The sequence below is a fragment of the Peromyscus leucopus genome, chromosome 4 (assembly GCF_004664715.2).
Source record: "Peromyscus leucopus breed LL Stock chromosome 4, UCI_PerLeu_2.1, whole genome shotgun sequence".
Classification (NCBI taxonomy): domain Eukaryota; kingdom Metazoa; phylum Chordata; class Mammalia; order Rodentia; family Cricetidae; genus Peromyscus; species Peromyscus leucopus.
The window spans coordinates 140,055,587-140,073,719 of record NC_051066.1 but is presented as its reverse complement, the minus strand read 5'-3'; positions in this window follow the sequence as shown (position 1 = coordinate 140,073,719).

The window sequence follows — 18,133 nt, the reverse complement described above, 5'->3', positions numbered from 1 at the left end:
GTGTGTGTGTGTGAGAGAGAGAGAGAGAGAGAGAGAGAGAGAGAGAGAGAGAGAGAGAGAGATTCAAGGCATACACTACCATGCCTGGCCTGGTATCCATCCTGTTATGCATTTAAAAGTTCCTTCCTTCCTTCCCTCCTTTCTCCCTCCCTCCCTCATCCCTCCCCCCTCCCCTTCTTCTTCTTCCTCTTCTTCCTCCTCCTCCTCCTCTTCCCCCCTCCCCTCTTTGAGACAGGGTCTCCCTAAGTAGCTCTAGCTGTCCTGGAAGTATATAGACCAGGCTAGCCTTAAACTCACAGAGATCCACCTGCCTCTGCCTCCTAAGTGCTGGGATTAAAGGCATGTGCCATTGTGCCTAGCTAGAGAAGGTCTTAAGTAGCTCAGGCTGCCCCAAATTTACTATGTATCCTGGGTAATCTTGAACTTCTCCAGCCTTCACCTCCTGAGTGCAGGGATTACAGAAGTGCATCCCCATCCACATCCAGTTTATGTGATTCTGATGGAACCTGGGGCTTCAGGAGTGCTAGGTGGGCCGTCTACCAACCCTCCTCTCTCTTTGGATTGCTTTGCATCCCTCACTGTAGTCTTGGATCAAAACCTGAGCCTGTGAGGCAGATGTTCTGCTATGAGCCACATCCCCGCCTTTGGTTTTTTTTTTTTAATTTTATTTATTTTATTTTACAATACCATTCAGTTCTACATATCAGCCACGGGTTCCCCTATTCTCCCCCCTCCCACCCCCTCCCCTTATCCCCAGCCCACCCCCCATTCCCACCTCCTCCAGGGCAAATCCTCCCCGGAGGACTTCGATCAACCTGGTAGACTCAGTCCAGGCAGGTCTAGTCCCCTCCTCCCAGATTGAGCCAAGTGTCCCTGCATAAGCCCTGTCCTCTTTTTAAAAATGTATTTGGTTTTTATAAAATTATATCCTATTTTTTTATGTCTATGTGTTTTGCCTGAATGTATGTATATATACTGTGTGTGTGTGTGTGTGTGTGTGTGTGTGTGTGTGTGTGTGTGTGCTTGATGCCTGAGTAGGTCAGAAGAGGGCTTTGGATCTCCTGGGACTGGAGTAACAGGTGGTTGTGAGCAGCCACGTGGGTCCGGGAATCAAGCCCAGGTTCTCTGTACGAGCAGCCAGTGTTCTCAATCATCTCTCCAGCTCCCTCTGTTTCTTTTTGACTCTCTGAATGGGTATGAACTATGAAATAGGCAGCCGGATGGTGGTGGCACACGCCTTTAATCCCAGCACTTGGGAGGCAGGGGCAGACAGATCTCTGTGAGTCCAAGCCAGCCTGGTCTACAGAGCAAATTCCAGAACAGGTTCAAGAAAGCAGGTCTTGGAAAAAACAAAAATAAAACAAAAAAAAAAAAAAAAACCTATGTGCTGAAATGTGGTGATATTTTATTTGTATGTTAATTGTAGACGAATTTCTAAACAGTCTTATTAAATAAGAAACACAGAGCCAAATACAGGGGTGAAAGCCTTAGAGATCAGAGAAATAGTGAGAGTCACCAGCTCACCTTAGCTAACCATGCTACCATAGCTTCACAAAAGAGAGCTACTTCCTGTCTAACCTGCACCTTTATTGCCTTGCTGTTCTGCATTGTCATTGGCTCTTAGCCTAGCTACCTCAGTTTCTTGTCACTGCCTATCTGTATTGACCTCCAGGTCTTTATGGTTGTTACTGGGATTTTGTTAATAAAAAAAACTCTGTGTGCTTGCATCGGATAATGGCTCTGTGGTGGTCTTGCTTGGGGGTCTTGCGACCTGGGCACAACATTGGCAGGAAGCAGAAAGGCATATAAGGCATGAGGACCCAGAACTAGAGGTTGGTTAAGCTTTAAGGCTTTTTAGCAGCAGTTAAGCTGAGATTCATTCCAGATGAGGACTGAGAGGCTTCTAGTTTGAGGAAACAGGATCGGCTGAGAAGTTGGTGAGGTGAGGTTAGCTGTGACCTGTTCTGTCTCTCTGATCTTTCAGCATTCACCCCAATACCTGGCTCTGGGTTGTTTTTATTAATAAGACATTTTAAGAGTCATGCTACATTTAACAACAGAGAAACTCCAGGCTTTAGAAGAGCTGGTAGAAGAGCAGTTAAAATTCTCAGCATATTGAAGAATCAACCAGCCCTTGGAATTCTCCTGTATTTGTTATTAAAATGAAATCTGGTAAGTGAAGAATGGTAACAGATCTTAGAGCAATTAACAAAGTAATTTAGCCAATGGACTCTCTACAATCTGGAATTCCTTTGCCTACTCTGTTACCTAAAGGATGGCCTCTTATAGTTATCGATTTAAAAGACTGTTTCTTTTTAATACCCTTACAAGAAAAAGACAGAGAAAGATTTGCCTTCATGGTGCCTACTTATAATAATTTTCAACTGGTTAAGAGATATCAATGAAAAAAAAAAGATATCAATGGATGATTCTCCCACAGGGAATGGTGAATAACCCAACCCTGTGCCAATATTTTGTACAACAGCCATTGGAAGTAATATGTAAACAGTTTCCTAAATCTATAATTTATCATTATATGGACAATATTTACTAGCTGATTCAAATGCAGATACTTTAGAAAGAATATTTGAAGAAGTAAAGAAAATTTTGCCTTGTTGGGGATTACAAATTGCTCCTGAAAAGATACAAAGAGGAGATTCTATTAATCATTTAGGATATAAAATAGTTCTAAAAAAATTAGACCCCAAAAGGTACAAATTAGGAGAGATCGACTATGGACTCTTAATGACTGTCAAAGATTATTTGGAGACATTTCCCATCTATGAACTGTTGTTGGGGTAAAAAAATGATGAACTGAGTAATTTGTTCAAAACCTTAGAAGGTGATAAGGACTTAAATAGTCCAAGAGAATTATCACCTGAAGCTGAGAAAGAATTGGCCTTGGGCAACTGCTCTGAGTTCTGAAAAAAGCTGATTCTGTAATCACGAATTTGCTAGAAGTTATGGCCATCATGGGTATACCTGCACAAATTAAAACTGACAATGCTCTAGCATATGTCTCTGGCAAAATGAAACTTTTTTTGCTTATTAAAATATAAAGCATATTACAGGTATACCACATAATCCTACAGGCCAAGCAGTCATAGAAAGATCAAATCGAACTCTAAAGGATATGCTAGATAAACAGAAAGGGGGTAACAAAAAAAAACTTCAGAAATAGATTACATAATGCTCTATTAACTTTGAGTTTTCTCAATGCTAATGAGAAAGGAACAACAGCTGTGGAGAGCCATTGGATAACAGAAACAACTACAGAATTAAATTAGCCAATATACTTTAAGGATGTGCTGACCTCAGATTGGAAATCAGGAGATGTGTTATGTTGGGGATGACATTTTGCTTTTGTTTCTACAGGAGAGGACAAGCTGTGGATGTAGATGTAACCATCTTGTTAAATAAGAAACACAGAGCCAATTGCAAAGTTAAAAAGCCCAAGAGGTCAGAGCAAAAAGCTAAGAGCTAAAAACCTTACCCTTCACTGCCGCTGCTGTCCTCCTCCGCAAGAGACCTACTTTCTGTGTGTTTGTCCTTTATATTGACTTTCTATTCTGCCTTCTCATTGATTGTAAACCCAACCACATGACCTCCTCATCACTGCCCATCTATACAGACCTCCAGGTCTTCTGTGGTTGGTATTGAGATTAAAGGCATGTGTCTCCATGCTGGCTGTATCCTTGAAGACACAGAGCTCTGTCTAGCTCTGCCTCCCAAGAGCTATGATTAAAGGTATGCACCACCACCGCCTAGTTTCTGCTATGGCTTGCTATTAGCTCTGACCCCCAGGCAACTTTATTTATTAACATACAAGTAAAATCATATTTTAGTACAAATAAAATATCACCATATTTCCCCTTTTCTATTTTAATAAAAAGAAAAAAGGAAAAAAAGTTATAACTAATATAAGAAAAACTATATACAAAAGTACAATAACTATATGCAATATATACAAGTAATAAATACCTAAACAATGTCTAGTCCATTTGTATTTGACAAATTCAGAGAAAATAATTCCATTATCTATCCTATTTTGGTAAGTTCAAAATGTACCTAATTCACTTTCTATCCTAACTAATCTTCAACTATAACTAACTAATCTTCAACTCTCTCAGAGACCCAAGAAGGAAATATTACCTAACAAAAATAAAAACAGGAAGTGCATGCAAGCAGCTTCAAAAAAAAAAATGTGAGTTGACAGAAACAGCCAGCTGCCTGGACAGTCACCTGAGGTTTCTCCACAGTGTTGGGCATCATCTTCAGCCTATAGGCTTAGCGAATCTGACAGACTCATTTGTGAAGTAGGATGTACACAAGGTCAATAGTTCGACCTCACATTGGGTGAGAGCAGTCCATGTACCAGAAACACCTGAATTCCACTAGTGTCCTGTCATGATTCAGGATTTTAAATTCTGGAAATTGTTAATGTTTTTTTAATTCAGCTGTCCATTCTTCTTGGCTGTGTGTGTGTGTGTGTGTGTGTGTGTGTGTGTGTGTGTGTGTGTGTGTGGCTTCATCTTGGCATCCCATTCTTCTCCACATCCCTTTATTAAATGCCAGTCTACTATTAAGAGGTGTGAGCTTAGTTACTCTTCAAGAATAACTGTTTCAGCTGCTGTTCCATTGCACATCAGAAGCCATCAGCCCACTGCCTGTTCAGCTGCCTTCGAAGAAAAAGAACACTGTACCTTTTCCAGATTGCAAAGGGCACTTCAGGATGGTGCCATATTGTCCTGGCCTCAGAGGATGCCTGTTGTTAAAGCCACAACCACACTTGTCTTGACAAGAATTGGTAGTCCTTTGTTTCATGTCCTGTCTGTCCTGTTGGTCAGTAGTTGATTCAAGGATACTTTGTTGTCCAGTGGCTAACTTTTGCCACAATGAAGTTAACTCCATATGTAGTTTCTTCAATGCCCATATTTTCTCTGAAGTAGATTGGTTACTGCCAGGAGCCAACATGTCTCATAGTCATAACAAAAAAGAAAAATTTTCTAAGTTATTAAAACATTTTAAATGCCATATTCTGTCGATCTCTGAAGGGTTCGAAGATGACCTATTATCTAAAATATATTTTGCTCGATCTTGAAAAACACACCTAATATGACTACAAGTTCTATTATAATGTCTAACTACTAACTTTCATTTCTTTATATCCTAATATTTGTAATAATAACATTCAGGGATCAGCAAATTTTATTACATTGTTAAATGAACAGTATAAGTACAATTAGAAATATACATATAGCATTTTCTAACAATATCAATTTCAATATATATAGTTTGTATTCAATATAAAAAAATCCAATCCAATGTAAAGTATTTAAAACTAGTAATTGTCTTTTCTTTTCTTTTTTTAAAACAAGAACCTTAAATCTAATCTCCTTTGTTTAGTCCTTTTCCTAACCCTTAACAACTTGCAACCAACCCTCCTAAACAATGAAAATTATCCCAGATCCAAAACCCATTAAAAGACCAAAAAAACCACCCGCCCCACACCACCTTTGGGAATGTGGGCGTCGTATTTTTAAAATTGCTTCCTGCTGGGTATGGGCGAAGTTTTCTTTATTCTGAAAGAAAAATTTTGGTGTTAATTGTCAAATTCTAGGAAAGGTAACTATATCCTTCATTGTTCAGTTTGAGCATAATGTCAAAGTTCAGGGTTTATCTCAAGTCCTTATTCAAGTAGTCTTTGAGACTGGATCATCTCAGCTAGTCATCTCAAAATTGCTCTGAGCACTTTGTACTCTAAAGCTGATCTGTAGATGATGCTTGCAAACTTAGTGATATGATTATTGTCCACATGGAATTGTTGTTTGTTGTGGGGCCCCATCTTCTTCCTAGAGACTTCAGTTGATGTTAGGCCTGGCTGTGATTTCCTGCAGAAAACTGATAAGAGACTCAAACACAAAGACATATATATGCAGCTAATTGAAGCCTTTTTCTAGAATTAGTTAGTACTCTATATTGCCATTCATATCTTAACAAAGTTTAAAATATATATATATATATATTATATATATATATATATATAATTATATCTTGTAAATTTGATGATATAAAATTCATACTTTAAGAAAAGTTTAGGGCTGGAGAGGTGGCTCAGTGTTAAGAGCACTGACTACTATTCCTAGAGGTCCTGAGTTTAATTCCCAGTAACCACATGTGGCTCACAACCATCTGTAATGAGATCTGGCATATAGGCAGAACACTGTATACATAATAAATGATTTTTTTTTAAAAAAAAGAAAAGTTTATAGAATCAAAGAACTGAGATTAGTAATAGAATAGTCCTTAATTAATTTGGTTTTTCTCCTGTCCCATAGCAGAAGATGGCTCTTTTCTTCTGGCATGATACAGGGAGTTTTGCATTTTCCTTTTAACATGCTTCATTTGGTTATTTAATTGCTCTGAGTAGGGGTTTCCTCTATGACTGCAGGAAAGGTCTGAACTAGATTTGCTGTGGGGGCCTGCCTGAGGTCCCTCTGGGACTTTCCCGAAGACCAAGGCATAGGATTACTTTGCCTGTCCCTTGTTGATCTACATTCATTGGTCAGTGTTTTCCCTTACCACACCTTCTGCATACTCCAGAAGGAAGGGGCAGTCTGTTGCCATTGTTCCTTGAAGAAACATTGTTCTAGGAATGCCCTGTTTATAGTCCCTTTTCAAATGTCCTTGTTTTCCACACCCAAAACATCTGACATTCCTCAAACCTTTTGAAATTGCTTCTCCTATCCACATATCTTGGTCATGAGCCTCAACATTAACCGCTGTCTCTAATCCAATGTTCCAAAGGTGCAGATCTTGCCTTTAATGGCCTGATTATTCTCTTACATGCTTCATTTGTGTTCCCAAAAGCCAAAGATTCGATTATTAGCTGACTAGTTCCTGAATTCAGGACCATTCTCTTTACTACTGAAGTCAATCTTTGTAAGAAATCTGTGAAAATTTCTTTTGGGCCCTGTATAACCTTTGTAAATGACTCAGTTTTCTTTCCTGGTTCCTCAACTCTGTCCCATGCATTCAAGGCTGCCATTTGACATAGAATTAGGGTTTGGACATCATATAAACATTGTGTTTGTACTGAATCATATTGGCCTTCTCCAAAAAGCTGATCCTGGAAGAACTTGTGTTCCTTTATCCCTCCATTGTTTTGCTATGTTTTTAGATTCCTCTTTGAACCACATTTGCCACTGGAGCTGTTGTCCGGGTTCCAGAACAGCATGTACCAGCTCCTGCCAGTCCTGTGGTATAATCCTATTATAAGTTGACCAGGAATTTAACATTTGCTTTACATATGGGGAATGCATGCCATAAGATATTATTGCCTCCTTAAACCTTCGTAAGTCTAGCATTTCAACTGGAGTCCAAAAATTTTGTGTATTCTCTTTACAGGTAGCTGTTGTATGGTTACCAGATAAATTAAGGGTGATTATGTGAAAACAGACTTTCTTTCTGTAACCTTATAAGCCAATCCTGAAACAACTTCACTGTTAATTTCTTTCTGTATGAATTTGAATTTTTCTATAATTCTTTTTAACAGGTTTAACAGGTTTTTCTAAAACGTTTATCCTGGCACTTAAATTGATTATCTTTTTAAACAGCAAAATAAGGATAAGAAAAGTAATAAAGTGCATAATTCAATCAACATTAATCTTCTCATATAGTTGTTCCATTGTGAGACTGCCTAAAATTTCAAACAAAGCCCAATTTTCTTCCAATGTACACATAAAACCCATTTTTTTTAAATGTGGAAAAAAATTTCTCTTTTAAATAGTTTCCTTTAAAATATCTGATATCTTAATTGACTTACCAAGTCTGTGTAGAACAATAGAGATCCGAGGGAATTTCAAAACAGCTACCTAGCATCTGAATCCAGAGGGGGGGGGGAGCGCAACCACAAGTTCTGGCTAAAAGCTTAAATCCAGCCACGTGTTCCCACTTGAGTCGAGTCCAGCCTGGGCTCTGGCTTCCTTAAGCTCCGACCCGTTTCAACCAAAGGCAGCTCTATTCCACAGTTGCGTGTAGCTACTGCAATTAGCGGTAGCTCTGGCAGGCCTGAGTTGTTCGTAGCACCAGTTTTTTAAGCAAGTAACTCCAGCTGTGGTAACCACTTGTAGTTAAGGTCAGTTGGGCCTGAGTCCTAAGCCGAGCTAGCGAGCCAGGCCCGAGCTAGGGAGCTAGGTCCGCCCAGGTGGGAAACCAGACCCACAGCCAAGCCAAGTGGTTTTTAATGAATTCTTGCCACGTGGGCGCCAATTGTAGATGTAACCATCTTGTTAAATAAGAAACACAGAGCCAATTGCAAAGTTAAAAAAGCCAAGAGGTCAGAGCAAAAAGTTAGAGCTAAAAACCTTACCCTTCACTGCCGCTGCTGTCCTCCTCCACAAGAGACCTGTCTGTTTGTCCTTTTTATTGACTTTCTATTCTGCCTTCTCATTGGTTGTAAACCCAACCACATGACCTCCTCGTCACTGCCTGTCTGTACAAACCTCCAGGTCTTCTGTGGTTGGTATTGAGATTAAAGGCATGTGTCTCCATGCTGGCTGTATCCCTGAACACACAGAGATCTACCTAGCTCTGCCTCCCAAGTGCTGGGATAAAGGTGTGCACCACCACCCCCAGCTTCTGTTATGCTTGCTATTAGCTCTGACCCCACAGGCAACTTTATTTATTAACATACAAATAAAATAATATTTCAGTACAAATAAAATATCACCATATGTGGTTACCATCAAAATTGATAAAGGTTCGATTGGAACAAGAGAGACATCTTAACTAGAAGAGGTGATAGTTCATCAACCAGCATGACCATACAATTTAAACTAACTGTATACCATTAAACACATGCCTTTTCATTTAATCAGATATAACTTGCCAAATGTGAACCTCCCAAAGTTAGTCTTGGGGAAGGGTTTTTGTTTTTGTCCTTCAGGAGAATAAAGGCTAAGGAATCTGAAGAACACTGGACAAATGAGACATCTGAGAAAAAGGACAAATCATCTAGAAAAAATGTCCCAAGAAAAAGAGTAAATTGGCCTATTGTATATCACCTATAAAATTTCATAAGTCTTCCTAAATGTTTGTTTCTGCTGTTCTCTACAGAAACTTAACACAAATGGTCTTTTGTAGTCCCAGTTCAATTAAAAAATTAAAGCTGGTTTTGGAGTTGGAGAATGGCTCTCTCCTTCTCATGTTATAAAAGGAAAATGCAAAATCTCTGTATCATGTCAGAAGAAAAGAGCCTTCTTCTGATATGGGGCAGAAGAAAATCAAGAAATTAAGGACTATTCTATTGCCACTAATCTCAATTCTTGGATTCTATTTTGATTCTTTAAACTTTTCTTAAGGTGGTGAATTTTATATCAAAATTTTATAAAATTAATATATTTTTAAAAACTTTTGTTATGATATTAATGGTCAGATAGAGTATTAACTAATTCTAGAAAAAAGCTTAATTGAGCTGCTTGTACATGTTTTTGTGTTCAAATCTCTATCAGTTTTCTGCAGGGAATCATGACCAGGCCTAACAGCCAATTTGAAGTCTCCAGAAAAATGATAGGGCCCCCAACACAATTCCATGGGACAATAATAATACACTAAGCTGACAAATATCACCCAAAGATCAGCTTTGGACTACAAAACTTCTCAGAACAATTTTGAGATGGCTAGTTGAGATGATCCAGTCTCACAGACTCTTCGAACAAGGACTTGAGAAAAGTCCTGCACTTTGGCATTATGCAGAAACTGGACAACAAACGATATAGCTACCTCTCCTGGAACTTTGAAAATTAAGCCAAAAAAGTTTCTTTTTTAGGATCTCCTAAAGATGCCTTCACCCAGAAACAGCAGGAAGCAATTTTAAGAACATGACTCCCACATTCCCAAGAGGTGGGTGGGCGGGTGGTTTTTTGTCTTTCAATGGTTTCGGGTTTGGGATAATTTTCATTGTTTAGGAGGGTTGGTTACAAGTTGTTGTGGTTAATGGTCAGGAATAGGCTTAAACAAAGAGATTAGATTTAAGGTTCTGTTTGGAAGAAAAAAAAAGAGATATAGATAAGAGGTAGATTATTGAATCTACTCAAGAAAAGAAAAAGAGAGGATATAAATACGATATAGATAAAAAGGTAGATTATTGAATCTACTTTTAAAAAGACAATTACTAGTTTTAAATACTTTACATTGAATTGGATTTTTATATATTGTATACAAATTATATATATTGAGATTGATATTGTTAGAAAATGCTGTATGTATATTTTTAATCTTGTTTCAGGATATTGTACAGTTCATTTAACAATGTAATGCAATTTGCTAATCTTTAAATGTTATTATTACCAACTATTAGGATATAAAGACATGAAAGTTAGTAATTAGACATTACAATTGAACTTGTAGTCACATTAGGTGTTTTCAAGGTTAAGCAGAGATATATATTAGATAGACAGGTTGTCTTCAAACCCTTCAGAGATCTACAGAATATGGCATTTAAAAATGTTTTAATAACTTAGAATTTTTTCTTTTTTATGACTATGAGATATTCAGCTCCTGGTAGCACCAATCTACTTCAGAGAAATATGAGCACTGAAGAAACTGCATATGAAGTTAACTTTCACTTGGGCAAAAGTTAGCCACTGGACAACAAAGTATCTTCAATTCGACTGCTGACAGTATGCTGTCCAAAATGGACAGACAGGACACAAAACAAAGGACTACCAATCCTGCCAAAACAAGGTGGTTGCGGCTTTAGCAACAGGGTCCTCTGAGTCCAGAGACAATATGGCACCATCGCTGAAGTGGCTTTGTAATCCAGAAAAGGTACAGTGCCCCTTTCTTCGAAGGCAGCTGAACAGGCAATGGACTGATGGCTTCTGATGTGCAATGGAACAGCAGCTGAAACAGTTATTCTTGAGGAAGCAACTAGGCTGACGAAGTCTAACCTCTCAATGGTGGACTGGCATTTAATACAGGAGATAAAGCCACCACAAGTCGAGAAGAATGGGATGCTAAGGTGAAGCCATCACAAGCCGAGAAGAATAGGCAGTCAAATTCCAAAAAACACCAGCAATTTCCAGAAATTAAATCCCTGAATCATGACAGGACACTGGTGGAATTCAGGTTTATCTGGTCCCTGGAATACTCACCGAATGTGAGGTCGAGCTTTAGGCCTTGTGTACACCCTACTTCACAATGAGTCTGTTTGGTACGTTAAGCCTATAGGCTAAAGATGATGCCCCAACATTGTGGAGAAACCTCAGGTGACTGTCCAGGCAGCTGACTGTTTTTGTCAACCCACATTTTTTTTTTTTTTTTGGAAGTTGCTTGTTTGCATTTCCTGCACTAGGTAATGTTATTTCCTTCTTGAGTCTCTGAGGAGCTGAAGATTAGATAGTTGTAGTTACAGTTTTCCTTGTTAAGAAATTCAAAAAGAAACTCACTAAGGAGGTGAAAAATGTAAAAGTTTGAAAGACATCATAGGATAGTTTTTCTGTTGTATTGGTATACAAGTTAGGATAGAAAGTGAATTAGGTATATCTTGGACTTACCAAAATGGATAGATAATGCAATATTTTCTCTGATTTTGTCAAATGCAAATGCACTAGACATTGTTGATGTATTTATTGGTTGTATATGATTATATATAGTTATTGTACTTATTGTATGTAGTTTTTCTTACATTAGTTATAACTTTTTTATTCTTTTTTATTTTTATTAGACAAAAAAGGGGAATGTGGTGATATTTTATTTGTGCTGAAATGTGGTGATATTTCACTTGTATGTTAATAAATAAAGTTTGCCGGGAGATCAGAAGAAATAGCAAGTCATTAACACAAAGTCTGGCAGTGGTAGCATACGTCCTTATGACACCACCTTTAATCCCAGTACCAACCATAGAGACCTGGAGGTCTGTATAGACAGGCAGTGACAAGAAGTGAGGTAGCTGGACTAAGAGCCAATGAGAAGGCAGAACAGCAAGGCAATAAAGGTGCAGGTAGACAGGAAGTAGCTCACCTTCTTTTGGAGCTGCAGAGCTGGTAAGGTAAGGTTGGCTGTGGCTTTCCCTTATCTCTCTAAGGCTTTCACCCTATATTTGGCTCCATGTTTTTTTTTTTATAAGACCAGTTAGAAATTCATCTACAACTATGAAATAGGCAAAATTGAAACAGAGACTGAGCCTTGCTCTCAGTTAGATTCACAAGTGACAGCCTTGAACCAGGACAGGTATTAGGGTTCAACAGTGAGAGCCGGTTTTGATAGACCACCACCTATCTGGGTGTAGTCAACAGGGAAAACAGAAACAGAGAAAAAAAAACATAGAAAAGAGACCCGGCTGGCCAGATGGCTCAGTGGTTAAAGGCACTTGCTACCTGCTGTGTCTAGGGCTCACATGGTGGAATAGGGGCACTGAGTCCTACACTCCCCCTCCCCAAAGCAATGGCTGGTGCATGTGCACGTGCAGACACACACACACACACACACACACACACACACACACACACATACACACACACAATAAATAAATAAATGTAATAAAAATCTAAAAGAAAAGAAAAAAAAAGAAAGAAAAAGGCTGAGTCCCAGTACCCAGAATGATGTCAGAATCTTAGAGATAACAAGATGAATCTAGGCCCTGGGAATGGAGGATGGCTCAAAGCTGGCTTATGCCTCTCTCTCTTCTCACTCTGGGCCAAGTTCCCATCATGGACACGGTACAGGAGGGATGTCTCTAACAACGGATGACTCAGCCACCCAGGGTATTTCCCAGAGACAGGAAGGCATGGAGATGTGTACATAACCGCTCTTAGCAGGTTTCTTTGGAAAGATAACAAAGGAAACAACCCAAGTGTCCATCACCTCTGACATCAGACGAACAGCCAAGGTGGATGCACACAGTACCGTAGATGGGAGCTTCAGACTATTTGCTGGAACAGGCAGCAGCCCAGACAGATCACGAGTGCCTTGTGCTGAGGGAAAGAACTTGGGCTTAAAAAGATTCCCACTGCATGTACTTACTTACAGAGCATTCTAGAAAGTGAGGTGGATCTGAAGTAACCATAAGCTGGTAATTGACCACAGGAACGTGGTGGAGACACGTGCTGTAATCTCAAATTGTTCCTCTGTCCTCCATGTGCATGTTGTGACCTGCCACCCATTATTCTCAGGCATACAAAATAAACTAAAAACATTAAAAAAAAAAAGTCTCATTATGTAGTCCCAGCTGGACTAGAACTTGCTATGTACACCAGCCTGGTCTCAAACTCACAGAGAGCCTCTGAGTACTGGGAGTACAGACATGAACCACTGTCTCTAGCTATTTTCATCTCTTGTCATATTGGATGAAGGCCCACACTCCACTATGATCTGTTTTAAGGTCTGAAAAAACCCTATGTCCAAATAGGGTCATATTTTGGTACTGGGGTTAGGACTTTAGCATTATTGTGTGTGTGTGTGTGTGTGGGTGTGTGTGTGTGTGTGTGTGTGTGTTTCATGCACATGGTGTGCCGGTGCATGAGCCTAACATGAGAATGTGTCTTTTTCATTCCTACTGTGGTAGTTTGAATGTAATTGGCCTCCATAATCTAATCAGGAGGGCATGCCTCCTCAATGGAATGCTGTCCTGCATCCCACTCACTTCTTCTATGCTCAAGATACTGCCCAGTCCACTTCTTGTGCCTTCTGAACAAGATGTGGCCAGCACCATGTCTGCCTGCATGTTGCCATGCTCCCTACCATGATGATGATGGACTGAACCTCTGAAACTGTAAGTGAGCTTCCCCGAATGAAATGTTTTCCTTATAAGAGTGCCATGGTCATGGTGACTCTTCACAGCAATAGAAACCCTAACTAAGACACTTACTTCCCTTACTGCCTTGAGATCTGTTCCTCACTGACTCTGAAGCTCCCATTTCAGCCAGGTAGGTTGGCTTGAGAGCTCCTGGGATCAACCCATCCTGTCACTCACACACACAACCCCTCCTCAGAGTCAGGGACACAAACATGTAGGACTGCTTTGCCTGCCTATATGTCTGTGTGATGTATGCATGTCTTATACCTTGGAGGTCAAAAGAGGGGTCAAATCTCCTGGAATGGTGGCCACTATGTGGGTGCTGGACCAAAATTGTGGCCCCTGTGAGAGCACATGTGTTTTTAACTACTGAGCTATCTCTCCAACCCCCAAACCTTTGGGTGGTTGCTGGGGATTCAAACTAGATCCTCACCCTGGAGAGCAAGTGCCCTTACCCTCTGAGCCATCCCCGGAGCCAACACACCTTCCCTTTTCATGTGGCTGTGCCATGTGCTGGAACTTACAGCAGAGGGCAGAGAATCTCCACTGTCTCTCAGTAATGCTGCCCATCTCTCATTGACTTAGAGGCTCGCCCGCCACTTAGGTCTCCCTGAGACCTGGGCTCTTCCCGCCACCGCTTCCCCAGGGCTCATACAGACTAGCCACCACGCCTGACTTTTTAAATGTGGGTTCTGGGGACCTAACTCAGGTTCTCTGGCTTGCTAGGCAAGCACTGTACTGACCTCACTACCTCCCTAGACTCAAATTTAACACAGTTTTGGGGACATAATTGACTCAAGAAATCTCAATGGCCTTAGAACCAATGAGGGCTAGATGCTGTGATATCTTTCCAACTTTTGTCACTTGTGAGGGTCATTTGTAAAACCTCTCCTTAAAAAATGTTGACAATCCCCAAATAATACACATCTTATACACACACACACACACACACACACACACACACACACACACCACTCTAAAAACAGCTTTGACCTTGAAAACCTTAACAAAGCTATCCCTTGGCTAGGTCTCTGGAATCAGGCCTTTCAACTTCAATTTCCATCCTTTCCCTATCATTTCGCCCATGGAGATGTTATCCAAAAGAAGCAAGAAAATGACTTGTATCCTTGTGCCAGAAACAATGAGTGATCCATGAAATACAGACTGTAATGTAAGTTATTTTAAAAAACCAGGAGGTCAAGTTCATCTCTGCAGAAGATCATGTTCCCCATTACCAGCAAAGACGTTCAAGGTGTGATTTGCTTCTTAGCATCAGAATGGACGTTAGGCAAGATGCCAACCTGGATGTGCAGAGTCAGGGTCAGTTTTGATGGCACCCAGCGCCTCCATCCTTTCTGGAAGAGAGTGACCCATAGGCCTCAGGAGGCAAATGAGGGCTGTGGACAGGAAGGAAGCCCAAGGCACAGAAGCGCTGATGGGAAGTCAACATATCATTCAAGAGAAACATCTAGTCCAGAAAACATGCTTGTGAGTCGGAGGCCCGCAGTGTGGAAAACAGAAAGACCTTCCTCCATCTCCAACCCTGGGGAACCCTTCACAGCCCACTGGCCTCAGCTGCCTAAAGGTGACCTCGCAAAGGGCCACTGCCAATACAGGACCCACAGAGCCCCATTATCTATCCCAACACAAGGTTGTCACCTTCCAAATACATTTCAAGGAACCACACCCCCACCCCCTATAGACCGACAGACCACAGCCACTTCAAAGTTATTCCCATGCACACAAAGGCAGGCAGATTTAACTGCTGCTTTAGGACACTGTTCTACCCACCTGTAGGAAGTCAAGGCTGGAGAAATTCTGAGGTCATCAGAAGGCCCCGCAGCCTCTCCAGGAACATACATTAGCCAGCATTTTCCCTGGGAAGCAGGCAGTGGGCTCCAGAGCCCCAGGCTGAGCCCAGTCCTCAGAGAAATTTCTTTGTTTCTCACCCGTCCGTGACCCTACCTTGTTTCGCTTTGGTTTTTAACGTTCAAATCCAGGAAGTTGAGGTCTCAGAGCTCAGCCTCACATCAGACCCCCCAAAAGGAAAGAATGCCCACCATTGTTATGGAATCATCTCAAATGAGAAACAGCTGCCTTGTCTCTTGCCTAACCTGCGTCTCGAATCACATGCACATGGAAGATAAGGCAAGCGTGAACAGCTATGGAAAACAGTCTCTCCAGCTTCTCAGAAAACCTACAGGTGTGCTGTGTGCAGGGTGAAGGGGCACCTTGTAGGTGCCAGGTACCCGGATGACAGCCAAGAGATGCACACTCTTGCCGAGACTTCCCTTATGGGCATGGAATTCTGGGCAGCATGCACCTTCAGACACACTGGCTTTCCTTCAGCAAGCCAGGACAAAGGAGCCTGTTGAAAGTACTTTTCCCAGAGGGCAGCGACAACATGTGCCTTAAAAAGGGGAAGTTCATAGTTGGGCATGGTGGTGCATGCCTATTATCCCAACCCCACTGCCCCAGAGGGGAGACAGGAGGATTGTGACTATAAGGCTAGCCTGAGCTACATAGTGTATTTCAGGGCAGTCACAGCTACATAGCAAAACCTTGTTTCTAAAGAGCTGCCAGGGAGATGGCTCAGTCAGTGTTTGCTGTGAGCGTGGACCTCAGTTTGGATCCCTAGCACCCATCAAAAAGCCAGGCATGAAGCTCTGGAGAAACGCTTCAGTGATTAAGAGCACTTGCTGCTCTTGCGGGGGACTTGGGCTGTTCCTCCACCCACATCTGGTGGCTTACAACCACCTGTAGACCCCAGTTACATATAGGCACATACACACATACAGTACATACATATGCAACCACTCATACAGGCACAGAAAGTAAAACTTATAAATACATTTCTTTTTTAAAAGCTAGGCTCAGTGGCACACACTAGAATGCCAGTACCCGTGAGGTAGGCAGGAAGCTCTCTGGCCAGCAGCCTAGCTGAATCAGTGGGCTGTTGGTTCTGTGAGTGATGTCATCTCAAAAAATTAAGGTGGAAAGCCATAGAGGAAGACATCTGACATAATCTCCACAAGCATGCACACACATGCACACATGCAGACACATATACCAGACGCAAAGAAATAAAGGCAGAGCAGTATGTGAGACAGGCAGCATCGGGCCAGAGCACAGGGCGCAAAGCAGGAATGCGTGCTCACTTAGGTGAATCTTACAAAATAGTCTTGAATCTGATGCCAAAAGATGCCACGGCCCCTTATTTCACTAGTGAGCTAAAGCTCCGTGGGAACATCGTCAGCAGGCAACGGTGTCTACGGGCTCCTGTGAGGTATCTGGTTCTGCTCTCACAGGGTACCAGCCCAGAGGCATCAGACACCAGATATGGGGAACGTGTCCCCTACACAAGGGTATCTGTAAGATGTACGCACCGAGCCAAGCATGAAAGTGTGGCTCTCCTCGGTTGTTCGACTTCTAGGGACTCCCTGCAGGCTGCTTGTAGCGGTCCTTGAACACAGCCTCTAAGATCCGCCCTCTGTCCCAAAACAGGATTGCCAATAAGAAAATCATCCGGGCCGGCGGTAGGTGGCGCATGCCTTTAACCCAGCACTTGGAGGCAGAGGCAGGCGGATCTCTGTGAGTTCGAGGCCAGCCTGGGCTACAGAGTGAGATCCAGGAAAGGCGCAAAGCTACACAGAGAAACACCTTCTCGAGAAAAAAAAAAAAAAAAAAAGAAAAAGAAAATCATCCTTATTCTTTCAGCCCTTTACCCCGTGACTTCCTTTCTACACCCAGTATCTTAAGTCTTGATTGAGAAATAACTGCCAACCTAAGACCTCTTTTCTCTGCTTGAAAGCAAAGCCAATTGCAATCTTGACATATCAACCAGATAAATTCAACTTAATGGGGATGTACCGGGACCAAGGACGAGCTGCCAAGAGCAAATATGGACTTGGCAGTGCTTAAATTACTCAAGAACATCCCATGCCAATGTGAAGTCAGGAGTGCTGTGCACTGGGGAGGGGATTAGGAATTAAGGATTACAAGAAAGGAGCTGAAGCCATGACTTTATCCCAAGTGGAAAATCCTCCTGCCCCCACTCCCCTTAGAGGTTCAGCCATGCATGCCAAACTATTAACCTCTCACTTCCTGGAGGCTGTGCCAGGCCACTTGAACCAGAAACCAAGCACAGGCAGTGTGCATCCAAGTTCCAAACACACACACAGGCCCCCAGGCTCCTGCGCCTACCTCTAACTCACCAGTCAGACAAAATGAGGGAACCCCGAGTGGATAGCCTCTACTGTCTCCAATGATGGAGGACTCCCTTTCAACTGAACACACTGATGCCCCAGGTCACCCCTCTTGGGTTTGATTGAGGTC